The sequence below is a fragment of the Prunus dulcis genome, chromosome 1 (assembly GCF_902201215.1).
Source record: "Prunus dulcis chromosome 1, ALMONDv2, whole genome shotgun sequence".
NCBI classification, from domain to species: Eukaryota; Viridiplantae; Streptophyta; class Magnoliopsida; order Rosales; family Rosaceae; genus Prunus; species Prunus dulcis.
Window position 1 is genome coordinate 5,963,509 of NC_047650.1, and position 14,341 is coordinate 5,977,849.

The window sequence follows — 14,341 nt, forward strand, 5'->3', positions numbered from 1 at the left end:
TTATTTAACACGTCGTTTTTATTAATTTACCGACGTGGATTTATGTAATATACGCCGGTCATACCGACGTTGATTTTACAATTTAAACGGCGGTTTTTTTGTAAGGACTGCCGTTGGTTTTAAAAATTTATTCTATAAATTTGTCGCTTTCATTCATTTTCGGTTTACATTTAGGCTTCCAAGTTCTTCCTCTCTCAGAGACACTGTCTCTCACATCTCAAAGACAATAATTTGGATGTCTTTCTCAAAGAGAAATTGAGCTTACTCGCATCAAATTATGTCCACAAGAAGAAGCTTGTCAACTAGCCTTCTCACTTCCTTGATCAAGCCTGATAGGACACTTAGTGCTTCTGAATACTCCTTGCTTTCCGTCAGATTTGTGATAGACTCTTCCTTTATCCGTAGAGCTTCAGAAGAAGAAGATGGGTTTCAAGAATGCGATAAAGAATAGAAATGGCTTCATATGGCCTCTAAAGCATGAGCAATCGAATCAGTAGTTGCTGGGAGATATGATGAAGACATTGTCAATGCTTTGAACTATACAAGTCCTGCAGAAAGATAAAGGACAAAACTGTTAAAGAAACTGAAACAACGACGGTTTTCTGTTATACCGTCGTCTTTTCTCGTCGCCTATATTAAGGTAAGATGGCGGTAGATTTATAATTACCGACGTAGATTATTTTGTTAAACGTCGTTAAGTGTAATACAACCGACGTGGATTTTATTTTTAAATTATAAATAGAGTTTTTTTTTCCCGAATTCTTTCAGTTTTAGTTTTCAATTACAAAGCGTGATAAATAGATTTTTCTTTCCCGAGGAAATTTAAAATGAGGGAAATTAATGTTCTAGAATTTGTAAACTAACACGACGCAATATTACTAACCCGAGGAAATTATGAAGAAATCTGAAAATCAAAGAAATTTAAAATGAAGGAAATTAATGTTCTGGAATATGTAAATTTTCTTTTTTTGATGACAGATTTAAATAAAATAAGAATATAAAAACAACGACTGTTTTTGTATTACTGTCGTCGTTTTTCGTCGTCTTAAGTAAGACTAAGATGACGTAATATATTTGTTGAGTGACGTTGATTTGTTTTTTAAACGTCGTTAGGTATAATATAACCGTCGTTGAAAATTGTCTCTCTGATTGCAAATTTGCAACGACGTTAGGTATAATATTTGTTGATACACAAAAGCACACACATCATCAACTTCCAAAAAATTGTCTCTCTGATTGCAAATCTGTGTCATCTGTTAAGATTATGATGTGGAACAGAGGTCCATCTGGTAAGATTTCGTAACCCTTGGGATCTCAGAAAAATATGATTATGTCGGCGGTTTTCTATATAAACCGTCGTGGTTATTTCAATTCTTGTCATTAAGTAGATCTACCGACGTAGGATAAGAAAATCAAAGAAAAAAATTGTTAACAAAAATTTTTATTAAGACGACGGTTTAAATTAAATGTACGACGTATAAAATGAATAAATACGACGTTAAATTTTATAGTACGATTTAAAGATAACGTCGTAGAACTATACGAGAATGACGTCGATATATTTATATTTTCCGTCGTTGTAAATTAATTTAATACGGCGATATTTTGTATTTTAAAGCCGTGGATTTGTTTGTAATTATACGGCGTCTTATACGAAAACCTCGTCGTTTTATTTTATGAGTAAAAACAGCGGCTTTTATTGAAATCGTCGTCTTTACTTTCTACGTCGGTCGATTCATAACTTCTGCCGTTCTTTGTTGGCTTTGATTTTACTCTGCGGAAATCTGTTTCAAATAGACGTCGATTGTTTAATTAGGTACGTCGTTGTTTTTGAACAGCCATTTGAATCTCCATTTTTAGTTGTCTAAGGTGGTATTAAACGACGGTATTTTTAGAACCGTCGTCTTTTTAAAAACCACGACGGTTTTCACTTAGACCGTCGTTGTTTTCTGGTCGTCTTTTTCACTTTTTGTAGTAGTGATGCAAGACTGCTAAGGAATTTGGGAGTCGCTGAAAAGAAGTACAGAACAGAGGTTGCTGGTACAAAGAAATTTGTCATTAGGAAATTTCTGAATTACAAAATGATGGACTACAAGTCAGTGGTTAATCAAGTGGAAGAACTCCCGATCATTATGCATGAGTTGCGTAATGAAAGCATGATCATGAACAAGAACTTTTAAGTGGGTTCGATCATAGAGAAGTTGCTTCCTTCCTGGAATGATTTCAAGATCTATCTAAAACACAAGAAATCTGACATGACCCTGGATGACTTGGTTCTAAAACTAAGAGTTGAACAGGATCACAGAATTAATGCGAAAGTGGGTGGTGTTTCCTCTGAAGCCAAAGCCAACATTGTTGAAGGCATAATCTCTATTGGAAAGCCAAAATTAAATTCCCACAAAAATAAAGGCAAGTCCTATTCCGACAAACTAGCACCAAACATCAAGAACTTTAAGAAAATAAAAGGGAGTTGTTAGGTGTGTGGAAAGGCTGGACACAAGGCACAAGATTGTTGCCACAAGAAAGATGGAGCTCCTGCCAATTCTGCCAATAGTTAAGCAAATGTAACTGAAGATGTTTTGGCTGCTGTAGTGTCTGAAACCAATATGATTTTAGATACAAAGGATTGGTGGATCGATACTGGTGCAACTAAAAACATATGTGGTGACAAGAGCATGTTCTCTACATAGCAATAGATTTTTGGTGGAGAACAACTCTATATGGGAAATTCCACAACTGCTGCCATTGCTGGAAAGGAAAGGTGCTGCTAAAATTTACCTCTAGGAAGGAACTGACCCTTCTAGATGTACTTCATGTCCCTGATGTTAGGAAGAGCTTAGTGTCTAGTCCATTGCTTAGCAATAAGGGCTTTAAACTAGTGTTCGAATCAGACAAGTTTGTTCTTACTAAAGGGGGAATGTTTGTGGGAAAGGGTTATTTGGTTGAGGGTTTGTTCAAACTTAATGTATTGGCTACAAATGTTAGTAATAAAATAAATAAGGCTTCCGTTTATGTTGTTAAGTCTTGTGATATTTGGCATGCTAGATTAGGACATGTTAATTTCCGTTGTTTAGATAGAATGATCAATTTAGGTTTGCGGCCAAGCTTTAAAATTGATCACAATAATAAATGTGAAATATGCACATAATCAAAATTTGCAAGGCAAAGTTTCAAATATGTTTTTGGAAGGTCTAATGAGTTGCTGGGTTTGATACATTAAGACCTTTGTGATTTTAAATCAACACCAACTCGTGGAGGAAAGAATTATTATATTACTTTCATTGATGATTGCAGTAAATTTTGCTATGTCTATCTGATAAATAGCAAGGATGAGGCTTTGAATATGTTCAAGACATATAAAGCTGAAGTTGAAAATCAATTAGAGAGAAAAATTAAAGCTCTAAGATCTGATAGAGGAGGAGAGTATGAATCTATAGCCTTTTCTGAATTTTGTGCTCAACATGGAATAGTTCATCAAACAACAGCTCCATATACACCTCAGCAAAATGGTGTTGCTGAAAGAAAAAATCGAACTTTCAAGGACATGATCAACTGCATGTTGAATAGTTCAGGGCTTCCACACAATCTGTGGGGTGAAGCCTTATTTACTGCAAATACAATCTTGAACAAAATTCCACATAAGAAGACTAATAAACCTCCTTATGAAGTGTGGAAAGGTAGAATTCCTACATATAAAACCCTCAAAGTGTGGGGTTGCCTTGCAAAAGTTCAAGTACCCTTGCCAAAACGAGTTAAACTTGGACCAAAAACAGTAGATTGCGCATTCATTGGTTTTGCAAATAATAGTGCAGCCTATAGATTCTTAGTGGTTAAATCTGAAATTTCTGATATTCATGTTAATACTATCATAGAATTTGTATATGTAGAATTTTTTGAACATATTTATCCCTACAAAGAAAATAGGTCCTGTCCAAATAGAAAAAGATCACTTGAACAAAATCAAAGTGACATTCCTTATTCATCAAGGGTTCATGAAAATGAAATGGAACCAAGAAGAGGAAGTAGAACGAAAATCCCAAGAAATTTTGGACCTGATTTTCTAACCTTCTTGTCAGAAGCAGAACCACAAACATACAAGGAAGCAATGACTTCAAGTGAGGCTTCTCTTTGGAAGGAAGCAATTAAAAGTGAGATGGATTCCATTTTACAAAATAATACCTAGCAATTGGTTGATTTACCACCTGGTAATAAACCAGTTGGTCATAAATGGATATTCAAAAAGAAATTGAAGGTTGATGGTTCTATAGACAAATATAATGCACGTCTAGTAGCAAAAGGCTATAGACAAAAAGAAGGGCTGGATTACTTTGATACATATTCACTTGTATCAAGAATCTCATCTATAAGAATATTAATTTCTATAGCAGCTATACATAAACTGGAGATACATCAAATGAATGTTAAAACGGCATTTTTGAATGGAGAATTAGATGAAGAAGTCTATATGGAACAACTAGAAGAGTTTGTGGTTAAAGGACAAGAAAAGAAAGTGTGCAAATTAATTAAGTCATTGTATGGACTTAAACAAGCACCAAAAATGTGGCATGAAAAATTTGATCATGTTATGCTGTCAAATGGTTTTAAGATCAATGAGAGTGACAAATGCGTATATGTGAAGAGTTTCAAGAACTCATGTGTCATAGTATGTTTATACGTTGATGACATGCTCATAATGGGTACTAACAAAGATATCATTAATTCTACAAAGAAAATGTTGTGTTCAAGTTTTGATATGAAGGACCCGGGACTTGTAGATATCATACTTGGAATTAGAGTTCAAAGAACCAAACAAGGTTATTTTTTGACTCAATCCCATTATGCAGAAAAAATACTTAGGAAATTTGGTCACTTTGATGATCCATCCGTTGTGACCCCTTTTGATCCATCAATTCATCTAGCTAAAAATAATGGAGATGCAGTATCTCAGCTAGAATATTCACAAGTGATTGGAAGCTTAATGTATATGATGAATAGTACAAGGCTTGATTTAGCTTATGCAGTGAGCTGGCTTAGTCGATATACTAGTAATCCATCTTATGATCATTGGAAGGCTTTGATTAGAGTGCTACAATTTATTAAAGGCACAATAAGTTATGGTTTGCATTACACAAGTTACCCACCAGTTTTAGAAGGATATAGTGATGCAAACTGGATTTCTGGTGAAAGTGAAACGAAATCCACTAGTGGCTATGTTTTTGTATATGTGGAGGGGCAGCAGTAGCTTGGAAGTCAACCAAGCAAACGTGTATAGCACGGTCAACTATGGAATCAGAATTCATAGCTTTGGACAAGGCTGCTGAAGAAGCAGAATGGCTTCGAAACTTTATGGAAGATATACCGTTATTGCCTAAACCGATAACTGCAGTATGTATTCATTGTGATAATATGGCAGCTATTGCAAGAGCCAAAAATAAGATATACAATGGCACATCAAGGCATATAAGGCGAAGACATAGCACAATTAGACAGTTGCTCAAAGATGGAATAATCTCATTAGATTATGTAAAGTCAAAGGAAAACATAGCTGATCCTTTGACAAAAGGCCTACCTAGAGAGCAAATTAAATATGCGTCGAGGGGAATGGGTTTAATGTCAATTTCATAATGAGCTAACCTAATGGAACCCTAACCTAGCTGATTGGAGATCCCATGGTCTAGGTTCAATAGGCAAACTTGTTAGGAATGGCTCAAGGTATGAACACACTATTTACTCATTCCTATGATCAAAGTGTGTTGTCTGCAGAAGTTTTTAGGGTATGTTTTGTACAAAACATTTAATGACGTTAATATTTTAATATTCAAAAGAAGTATGGCAGAATACTTTTAATTAACGTTACCTATATAGGAGTAAATGTGGGGTCGCATTTATGATAATTACATGACTACATTCTCTAAAGCTCCTATGAAACCTGGATTTGTTCAAGACCAAAATGAACACAACCGCATGAACTTAAGTGTGTAAAGATTTAATACATGTGTGGCGTATTGTCTCGGTTTGCTACAAAACGATGAACAGTTCAAGGCTATGATTTCCACTGATTCATTAAGTAGATCCGATACATCTACACTAGGGAAAGTTCAAGTCCAAAAGACACTTTTTCCTAATGTGTATTTTATCTAATTTCTTCTCCAATTTTTGAGTCTGCATGTTTTATTTTTAAAAACAAATTTGCATTTCAAATGTGGGGTATTGTTGGAAGTTTGAAAGCAAATGTCCCACATTGGAGAAAACAAAAGGTTCCACATGCTTTATAAGCATGAAACCTTAACATCAATTAATAAAGGTTGGTGGGCTGATGGGCTTGGTAGTGAAGACTATCATGGTTGGCTTGCTTGATTAATATTAATATTTAAATAATCAAGACTTGGGCCTGGGTATATTTCGTTTATTTTTCAGATTTCTTTTGGCAGAAGTTAAATTCAAACCAGAAAGACTTATCTCTTTTGTTTGAATTTGAACAGGTATAACTGATACTAACAGCTATTTTGAAGGGGTGTAATTCTGTTATAAAACTACAAGTCCTACGCCATAATACGTACAATTTTTTTTTTTTTTTTGGTTGGAACTATCTCATACTATTTTAAAATTACCTATTGTATTGGAGAGAAGCACACCAACGTTCGCCAGAATTCAAGGATCCGGTGCTGGACCCTTGAATTATAGATAGTTGAATTCTATGAGATAGATGCCTGTTGAACTTCAAGCACAGAGAAGAGGCGAAATTCTGTCTTTAGGACATTGCGAATACACAAGCCTCTATCTTCAATAAAAGTCAGTATTCTGTACTTAATTTATATTTGCACATTTATACAGATTTCGTAATTCTACTACTGTTTATATTTTAAGAGTTGTGCAATAATATAGTGATCCTATAGTATAAAACATTTACTGATTATTTCCTAACAATCTACTTTTGAAGAAAAGGAAAAAAAGTTGCTAAAACCACAATCTAGCTCGAAACGATTTCCATGACTTAAGAATTTTTGAGACAAGAAAACTATATTTGATTTCTTTTAACACGTAGTCTCCACTGTATTTCAATGACTGGAAGACGATGGTGAATTTGTCATGTCGAGTACGAGAGCTAGTTATAAGCATAAGTTGAGGTACTTCAACAACACCGGGGTTGTTGATGCAACGTGATGTGTGAAGTGTAGCAAAGAATGAGCAGTCAACTAGGTTGAAAAATGACTTGGAAACACAATGGATGCGACAAATTGATTGCAGGGAAGTCTCGTGAGAATGTTGAGAATGATGTCGTTGGGTAGTTCCGCCCAGAGTAACTTTCTTGTCCTTATTAGCTTCTTCAATCCTACTCACTCAAACAAAATATTCAATTACAAATTTAATTTGATTAATAAATCTGCAACCTAAAGTTTGGAAAGTGCAACCGTAGAGTTTGTGTGATTCCCTTCATGTCTGTTTGAGGAATAAGACCTGGTGAATATGACGAAGAAAATTTCTAATCTCAATAATCCAAACCCAAATGAATCTCATACAAATGAGCCAAGAATGATACCATATTCTTGCTCACAAATACAAAAAAGAGACAAGAATACCAAATTTTTTAAACCACATATAATATTTAGTGTTTGGCACTGGAGAGTTTTCTGATGCTAACTTGCATTTCGCAACAAAGCTGATAGTGGATACACTCTCACACATGCACACACTTTCAGAAGGTTGCAGGCAAAACATAAGAAACTTGAGAAACTAAATATGAGGAGTATTTACAGTGGGAATTTATAAACTTGGTTCCCTTTAATCCATATTAATTTTTGTTGTTTCCAGAGTGTTAGTACTTAGTAAGTGACCATCGAGGGTTCCTCTGGCCGTGCAGGTTGTTGGAGCCTTTTGGTACTTGTTCTCTATAGAAAGAAAAGCAGCATGCTGGTGATTACTGTTCATTATATTGTGATGACACATTTGGAGACATCACTCTTGTGAATGACTCATGCTCTGCAACTGCAAAGACACCAAATTCCACACTCTTCGATTTTGGAATATACTTGGATGCCCTCAAATATGGTGTCATTGATTCAGCGGATTCTGTTCAAAAGATTTCTTACTACTTTTGGTTGGGGGACTACAAAATCTGAGGTTTGTGCACATTAGATCCATCCTATACTCTTGCATTGAAGTGTAAGTAGTAAATATTTTATGTCAAATTAAACAAAATCATATAAAATAATTGTTGGCCGGCATTGTTTTAGGTATTGGGAGCATGATGGGGTAAATGAACAAAACTTACAATTCCCATTTGTAGAATTTTTATTCTTGCACACTTGTTTACTACCATTTGGGGATTAACTTGTTTTATATTTCAATTTCATATTTTGCAGCTCCCTCTTGGTCAAAACCTCAAAACAAATACCTATGTGTGGCAAATCTACTTTTCAGTTGTGATTTCAATTTCTGGCTTGGTATTATTTGCATTTCTTATTGGAAATATGCAGGTTGGTGTTATGAATACGTTTATTTCAGAGCTCTCAGTTCCCCTGCTGCTAAATCTTATATCCATTCATCTAAATGCATTGTTGTTGGATAATACTCAGAAACTAGACTTCTTTGACAAGAAGTCCTTTGGGACATCACATGATGAACTGTGTTTTGTTGTGGAATAGACATATTTGCAGTAAAAAACTGCAAGATTGGAGGAAATGAGATTCAAGGGGCAAGATATAGAATTGTGGATGGCTTTCCATTCCCTTCCACGAAGCTTAAGAAGCGGATACGGCAATATGAGAAATACAAAATGGCAAGAAACCGGAGGGATACAAAGCGGCATCTTTGCTCAGGTCCACTCAGCAAAGTGAGACTTGTTGAATTTGTCCCTCCCTATAATTCTTGTTGAAGTTTATCAAGAAGTCTTGTACATGATGATGATGAGATGATATTTTGGTAGGCCTAGGATTTTCTGAACTTATTTGACTTGAACAAATGACTACTGGATGCAATCTGCGAGCATCTGAAGCCAGTGCTTTACATAGAGCATAGCTTCATATATGTTGATGCGAAAAAGTGGTTTGACACGTGTCCTCGCTCAACTTAGTGATATTATGTCTTCAGAAGGGAGTTAGTCTTCGGAAGATCGGGTTCCTGCAAAAGGATACGTTCGGTAAGACCTTGGGATACCGGTGTGGTACCGGCCGAAGGCTCTCCGATGCTTAAGTAAGTACGAATTTAGTAAATATTAGATTACAGATCAAGCGGTAGCGTACCATTGGTTTCTTCTCCCTTCCTTTTGGGGTCTCCTTATATAGGCCTTGGGAGGCGTGCACTATGCTCATATTTCCGATGTGGGACTGTAGAAGCGGATTGTGGGCATGACACGTGTCCAGGTGCAAAGAGTCAAAATGTATGGCTTCGGTAGGGAACATGCCGAAGGGTTTATTGTGATAAATATTAATTCAGTCCACGTGTTTGACAGTCATAGGTCATTTATTTTCGGTATAAACAGTAGTCCCCCGAGTTCTCTTCCGAAGGTCCTTCGGAAGGGAATTTGGTTCTCCCTGGCAGTTCGTAGGTGCCCTGCCGTTCGGTAAGATCGTTTAGAAGGGACTCCCCTGGGACCCGAAGGGTCGTCTATGCTGAGAGGGGTGAGGGCAGAGACGCTTTGTTTTCAGCGCCTGGCGTGCAGAGACGCTTCGTCTTCTGTACCTGGCGTGCAGCCCACATCGCCATCCACCAGGCGACACGTGGCTAGCGAAGTGACGCCTGACGGCTGCATTTATGAGTCGTTTGGTTTCCCGAGGCGTACCGTTTCAGCCATCTCCCTATAAATAGAGGCTGCTCCAGGCGTAAAGCTCACTTTGCATTTGAGAGTTGACGCGAGAGCTCTGTGTAGGCGATTTCCGAAGAGAGTGAACGGCAATCCAGGCGATTTCCGAAGCCTACATTCGGCAGTCAAAGATTCCCACTATACTCCAGGTAAGGTACCGTTCGGTACTCTCGCAATACTTTCTTTTATTTCTGTACGTCTTTTCGTGGCATAGGCTTAGCCGATCCTTAGTAGGACTCTCCTTCGGTGGACTAGTGAGCTATAGGTAGTGACGTAGGCATCGGTAGGGTAGTTTATGACATGACCTTAGCCTTCCTTTCCTTTTTTGTAGATGTCTGTTAGCGAGTCATCCTTCAGCAGTGAGCCCAATGCGTTCGATGAGGAGTTGTCATCGGGCTAGGACACATCCAGTGGGGCTGCGAGCCTCGAGGCCGAGGGTGGAGAGGACAACCGCTTCCCTTAGCCGTGGTCTATAAAGACGGTACCCGCCTCGGTACCTTTGAGCATCAGCCGGAGGCCTCTACCTCCGGTCGTGATGAGGGCGTTGCCGATCCCTCTCGACCGAGGGTGACGATCATTCATCGGGAGCGGTCTAGGATACCGGTGGGTGTACCGAAGAAGACCCTGTTCGGGGTCGATTACTTGGAGCCGAACAAGCTTACCGAACGGGAGCTCGGGAAGATTAGGGCCGAGTACCTCATTCTGGACTCGGTGAAGATGAGGATCCCGAGCCCTACCGAATCCCTCAGCGACCTCGGGGATGGTGAAGTCGTCTTCTTCACCGACGTGCTTCTGCAGGGGGTTAGGTTGCCGTTGCAACCAGCCGTGCAGAAGATACTTGCCCAGATCGGGTATGCCCCAGGCCAGTACAATCCCAACTTTTGGGTGGCTTTGATGGGGGTGATAGCTGCGTTCGGGATTGCTGGGGAGGGGGAGCCCTCCTATGAGCAATTCTCGTACCTGTACAGCATCACGAAGTCCAAGAGTGCCGATCACGGCGGTTAGGTTAAGGCGAACTGCCTGAAGGCTTCCGAGCGGGGTTACTTCATCAGTTCGGTGCCGACTTCCCAGAAGTCGCGGAGGAATCGGCGGGTGCTACTCTCCGGTGATTGGGAATCGCCATCGGGAGTATCCCCGCAGTTTTCGGTACCCACGACGTTCCAAATTGCCGGTAGGTATCCGAGTTACCGATCGGTAGGCTAATTATTGTATTTCTTTTGTCTTATTATTATTTTTTGTCACTCACTCTTTCTTCGGACAGGTAAACTCAAGCAGCCGAACCCTAAGGATAGTGAGATTCGGCAGCTCGACAGAGTGAGGCTGAAGGTTCCTGTTGCCGAGCGAGTTTACCCGCGCTTCCTCTTCACCAACAATCTCATCAGAGCCGGCCCCGTCAACCCTGCCGAGAGTAAGTATACTCGTCTTTCCCTTTTCTTTTTTATTTATTTATTTTGCATGCCGACTGACTGATTGTTTTTGACCAGTGACGGACGCGAGGAAGGTTGCCGAGGGCAAGAAGATGAACGAGTCCTCCAAGAGGCGCCTTATGATGGGCCTGGAGGGCAAGAAAAAGAAGAAAAAGCCCGAGGCACCTACCGTTCGGACGTCTACGGATCCCGAGGACGTGACCCTCGCGGAGCGCCTGCGACAGCTGGGCGCCGAGCCCGTCGCTTGGCCTACTGCCGAAGTCCCCGCCCCGAGGCAGTCGGATGTCGAAGCCGCCGCCTCCAGAGCTGTCGGGAAGCGACCGGTGACAGTGGACTTGGAAGCCTCGCCGGCTTCCAAGCGGAGCCGTCCTTCGGAGGCTTCGAGGGCCGTCCTTGCGGTGGAGGACGAGGACGGACCTGCCGAGGCCGTCACCATTGCCTGCCCGTCGAAGACAGTGCAGTTCGTGAACCATATGATCCTCGGCTCTCAAATGGAGCTGCCGAAGATTGATGAACTGCCGAAAAAGCTTCGTCGGGAGCAGGCCGGACGCGCCTTCCGTCTTCAGGCTTCGGTAAGAATTTCCTTCTTCTTTCGTCCGTCCTTTCCTTTTTGTGCCAGGTGGGGCATGCTTCTGACTCTTTGTTTTGTGCAGGCGTCCATGGACATGTGGCTCTGCGTCAAGCGGGCGAAAAAGGCCTACGACGACGGCAGGGCTAAGGTTGCCGAAGCAGGCAAGGCGCTCCAGGATCATGCCCAGCTGCTCAAGGAGAAAGAGGCTGCCGAACGGCAGGCTCTCGCTTCGAGGGCGAAGGTGGAAGAGATGCGGGTGGCCTTGGAGGCAGCACAGGCGGCGGCTAGGGATGCCGACGCGGCTTCGGAGGCGGTCCAAGATGCCTTGGAGGAGTCGGAGCGGACCAAGGCTACTGAGATCGAGGCTGCCGTTCAGTCAGCTATCCAGGGTTACCGCTCGTCTGAAGAGTTCACTGCCCTTTTAGACGGGGAAGTCGCCTCGGTACAACCCTGGGCAAAAGCTGAACCTAAACTTTGCTGCCGATCCTCCTCCCCTTCCTGAAGGAATAACCGAGGAAATGATCGAGGAATACGAAGGGGAGGACGCTGCCGAGGCTGCCGCCGGCGATGAAGCTTGAAGGCCTTTTAATTTCTTCTGCACTTGTAAAATTTTCTTTGTTTTTCATGTTATTCCGAACACATTGGTGCTGAGGGCATCATTTAATTTGAATTTAGGCTTTTCTTATTCGATTGTCTGAGCAATTTCAACTGTTTTTGTTCTTGTTCAAGTGTGTTTGAATATGTCTAATTGCCGTAGGCTAATTGCCGATCGAACTTCGCTTATTGCCGTAGGCTTATAAAGACGATGTAGACTGTTCGAATTTTGTAAGTCCCGATGGGATCTGTAGGGTAAAACCTCGAAAATCATTTATTGCCGTAGGCTGATATAGATGCCGTAGGACGTTAACTTTGACACTAAGCTGCCGTGGGCTAGTAGGACAATTAAAGAGAGGCTGAAGTTGACAGGACCCGACCCAATTTCCACTTTGGAATTCGAGCCAAGTCCTGTGCGTGTCCGACACCTGGCGAATGTCGGGCACAAATGACCTTTTTACCCTTCTTATTTCAATATCGCTTTAAAATTTCCTTAGACTTCTGCCGAAAATTCGGCAGAGTCTCCCCTGTATTTTGACTAATCCCAAAGTTTTCCACCTGTTAAACAAGCTAATAATTCTTCACCAACTGCAAGAATAGTCAATCAACCAATTTCAACTCTAATCACTACATTTCCATCCGGATATCGGAGCGTTCTCTGAGTCCCTCAGGGTTGTGAGGATTTCTACAACACCATACCTGGTTTGAGACATGGAAGCTAAGAATGGCCCGGTGGTGGATCCCGCATACTTCTATGGCCTGGGGGCGAAAAACAGGTTGGAAATGTGAGTGGACAAAAATAATGTTCTTCAAAACAATTTTCATAACATAATATCCCCCATTGTAAAAAGAAAATTTAGCTAAATAAAATTGAATACGTACTTTCTGCATCAGGCATATTCAACTCAAGGCATTCTATATCAGTCATATTCAAGCTCGAAAGTTTCATACAAAACCACTGAAATCAAAGCTTTCATAAAAGTGCTGAAATCAAACGTGTATAAAAACTATGTACTCAAACCTTGCATAACTGAACAAATATAAAGGTATCTATGCCTGAAAAATCAGAAAAACTGATTTAAAATAACTGAAAATCATAATTTAATAAAAGAAACTCAAAATCCTTTGAAAATACCACCAGTTTGTACCCCTGTCTTTTCCGTCAATTCCCTGGTAGGTCTCGGGCGTCACACAGGCTACCCGAGCCGCAAACTGGCGAAATCAGGGGACTATGATCAGCCTGATCCGCCGGCAGGTCTCGATGACACCAAGTCGACTCGAGCCGCTCTGGCAAGATACAGGGGACCGTAGTTAGCCTGATCCGCAATCCTGGCAGGTCTTAGGGACACAGAGTCAGCCGAGCCGCAATTCTGGCAGGTCTCGGGACACCAAGTCTGCCGAGCCGCAAATCCTGGCACTCACGGTCCGAGCGTCCCCGAAACTCGTGAGGCAAAGTCAAGTGCATTGACTGAACTATAATCAGACTGGATGTCCGTAGACATCGGTCCGACTCTGGGTAATCACCATAAAGAAAATGGGTACGAGGTGGGTTTAAAATAAAAGCCTTTAGAAAAATCTAAATAACAACTGAAATCACAAATTGTGCTGCTGTCTCATCTGATTTCAACCTCAAACTCTGTTTCTATAACTGGTAAATAAGCAGCACAGATTTATAGAACTGTTACTGTACTGATCATGTTCCGAACCGTAATAAAACTTACTTAATATCAAATAAAGAAACTTATTCAAATAAATTCATCTCTAAAAACTTATTTATATAAAATCAATATAAACTCATTTATAAAACTTATTTACATAAAAGCACATCAAATCATTCATGAAATCTGATTTATGAAAGAAAATCCACTCACAGATGGTCCAAGCTACTGCGACCCTTCGAAGGTCTCCTTTGCAATTCTGTCGGGTTCCTGGTGCCTGATTATCCAT

The 14,341-nt window shown here is 40.4% G+C and overlaps 1 pseudogene; it reads left to right on the top strand.

Annotated features, from left to right (window-relative positions):
• Positions 1–5,702: 5,702 nt before the first annotated feature.
• The window catches only part of LOC117628958, a 17,503-nt pseudogene continuing 8,864 nt past the window's right edge, over positions 5,703–14,341 (top strand).